The sequence below is a fragment of the Argiope bruennichi genome, chromosome 6 (genome assembly GCF_947563725.1).
Source record: "Argiope bruennichi chromosome 6, qqArgBrue1.1, whole genome shotgun sequence".
NCBI classification, from domain to species: domain Eukaryota; kingdom Metazoa; phylum Arthropoda; class Arachnida; order Araneae; family Araneidae; genus Argiope; species Argiope bruennichi.
Genome location: NC_079156.1, coordinates 37,961,248 through 37,964,388, shown reverse-complemented (window position 1 = coordinate 37,964,388; position 3,141 = coordinate 37,961,248). Strand labels below are relative to the sequence as shown.

General features: G+C 32.9%; 1 non-coding gene across 1 annotated transcript; it reads right to left on the bottom strand.

Annotated features, from left to right (window-relative positions):
- Nucleotides 1-634: 634 nt before the first annotated feature.
- Nucleotides 635-708, bottom strand: Trnat-agu (transfer RNA threonine (anticodon AGU)). The gene has a single exon. It is a non-coding gene; the product is annotated as a tRNA-Thr (tRNA).
- Between the last annotated feature and the right edge of the window lie 2,433 nt (nucleotides 709-3,141).

Here is a 3,141-nt window from a genome sequence, read left to right as displayed (position 1 = left end):
TGTCTTAATGATTCATGAATATGAAGTTATATTTAAATCATTTCTCTGAAATGAAATATAAGCAATATACCTGGCTAACCAGTTTATAGCCTGAGGGGTTTAGTAACAATTTTGACGGACTTTCACTGAACAAATTTTACTCAAAATTCGATACAAATCTGCAAATTTGTTGTAAAGAACGAATATCAGATTTCAACCGTCTAACTCAAAGCATTTTTGAGTTATCTTCTTGACAGACAGACGGACGATTTCTAAATATGAGTTCTTCGATCTCAGGGAAGTTAAAAACGTGGAATTACGTCAAAATCTTGAGTTCGAATTTTAGACGATTACTGCATTTTCTTTATACTACGCTTACAATAAAGTAAAATGTTATTAGATATCTTTTTTAAGAAAATATTCCGAATTCGAATCTTTACCCAAATGCGAAGGCTTACTTTAATAAACCTTACATTAAAATTAGAATTAGATTCAAACGATCCTAATCAGAAAATCTAAATCGAATTAGATTCAAAGCATATTTCATGGGAATATAAATATCAGTTGCAATAAAACCCCAAAGTATGCATATTATCACAACTGTCGCAACATGCTGATTTCACCATTCGTTTTAAATTCAAAAAGCAACGCCATCAGGCACCGGCGAGATTCGAACTCGCGATCTCCTGTTTACTAGACAGGCGCTTTAACCAACTAAGCCACGGCGCCTAGGCGCTTCATTAGACATATAATGTAACAATGCAATTTGCTTATCAAAACAATTATGGAACTATTTTAAATATTCAGAAATAAAATTTTGTCGTATCCTTCTTACGTCATATGATACGATTACTCTTTTTCATTAATAATTCTAATGTTTAATACTGAGATGCTGCAATTTTTATTCCTGCTCCACGCAAGTATAAATATTTGCAATGCGTGAATTTTGGTCCTTTACTGTCTGTTATTCGAAGTATACCAAGAGTATGTATTGTAATTATCAGAAAAATTGGAATCTGAGATTTTTGACGAATCTCCCAACATTCAGATTTTCCAGCGTACGAATAACACATCTTTAGAATGATGTCTCTCTGCATATCCTTTCGTCTGTCAATAAAGATGATAACTCGAAACAAAATTCGAGCTAGACAACTGAAATTTGTACATGGTCGTTAGATCGAATTTCTAGAATGCCAATAAAATTTGAATGGAATTCTTACAAAGTCAAACTATCTATCTCGCTGTTCGACAAGTGGAGATAACTACAAAACGTAAAGCGCTATATAGATAAAAATTTGGTTACACAGATTTAAAATCTGAAATGTAGACTCTTATCAAATTTTGAATTAAATCTATCAAAGGACTGACCGTCTGTCGGTCTGTACTTTCTTCTACATATAAAGGCAATAACTCATAAACCCAATGTCCTAAATCAATGAAGTTCGGTATGAGACTATTCAATTATAATTGTAGTTTAATGTCAAATTGTGGTTGCAATCTGTCAGGGAAAAAAGAGGCAATTGAAATGCCTATTCACATGATATTACAATCGAATTTTGATAGAAAAATTTTCAGATGCAGGTTTTGTAACTAACATTCACCAATGCCATGCGAGGCATTTGCGACATTACAGAAAATCTACAAATGTATGCCATGGGACAGGGATAAGACTTTTATTGGAAAGGGTCTATAAAAGTTTAGAGGAAATTGTAACATTCCCCGTTTCCCAATGCTGATAAGACATTTACAGCCAGCTGTATCGTCGCTGTTACTTACTAAACTCCTCGAGATAGCCAGATGGTGGATCTTTTCACCTGGGTGGTCTCGCATCTGTTCATTAGCGATTACAGTGAAAGACCACATGTGGAATTCCTCGTCGTATTGATAGTACCTTCAAAGAGAAAGGGGTGTCCAAACCTCCGGATGCTAAATGTTTCTCATTGTGAAAGGACCTTCCCACGACCCACTAGCGCCGCTGAGAGAACATATTGCTGAACCCCGATTGGCCGAAAGAGAGCTCAAATGACCAATGTAAATTAAGAGGCGGAGATTGTCGCCGATATAAAGTGCGGAGATTTATTTTAGGAGGAGATAAGAAACGAATTGCAGGCAGACTGTTGGACTACGCCCACGAGTTCGGAGTCCGAGAATCAACTGAGTTTCAAGAAAAACCTTCGACTTTGACTGTTGTATCTACAGGTGTAAATAACTATTTGTTTAACCAAGATTAGAGCAAGTAGTTCTTTGTATATATAGGGCTGTAAAATAAAGAATTGCCTGGAAATTCTACTTCGTTATATTGATCAATATTGATCAAAACATTACAAAATCCACTCTCGTTTATTTTATATTATTCCTGAATTGATTTTGCATTTGGTCTATAAAATGATACATTTATTATACTTTAGACCTGAAGCAGATGATATTTTCAATAACTTTAATTGAAAATATAAACTCGAAATTATATTTGACAAACCTTTTCCTTACTTATAACTGATTAATTTTTATATTTAGTATTTTGTGGGCTCTTATTACTTTCTCTTATGTGAATAATTGCACGAAGAGAAAGCATTGCAACCGTCGAGAAATTTGAACTCGAAATTTTGAATCTCTACATTTCAAACTTCGATGAATTAAAGAAAATGCATATTTGAAATCAAATATGTCTACCAAACTCAATAATTCAAAAAAGCTTTAAGCTAGACGAGTTAAACTTCGTGTATGAACTCTATTGGGCGAAATTTATTCGGGAGAAGTCTGTCTGCCCGACTGTGCGAATACGATTGAAAATGATAATTACAAAACTTAAAAAGTTAGATAAATAAAATGCTGTACACAAGTTTGGCATCTAAAAGTGTAAATTCATATCCAACAAGGTACGAAATTCGTTTAGGGATTGACCGTGCATAGGATTGTACTTTCCCACGCACGTGAACACAATAATTGAAAAATATAATAACCCTATCAGCACAGAAAAATTTTATAACAATTGTGTTATATTATGAATACTAGAGAATATCTAATATTGTTCCAAACCAGTGTATAATATGTAACAATATTTTCAATAATCTAAAATTTCAAAAATATTATTAAAATCCAGTTTAACATAAAATTTTTAATTTTTATTCACAATATAACATATATATAAATATTATTCTTAAA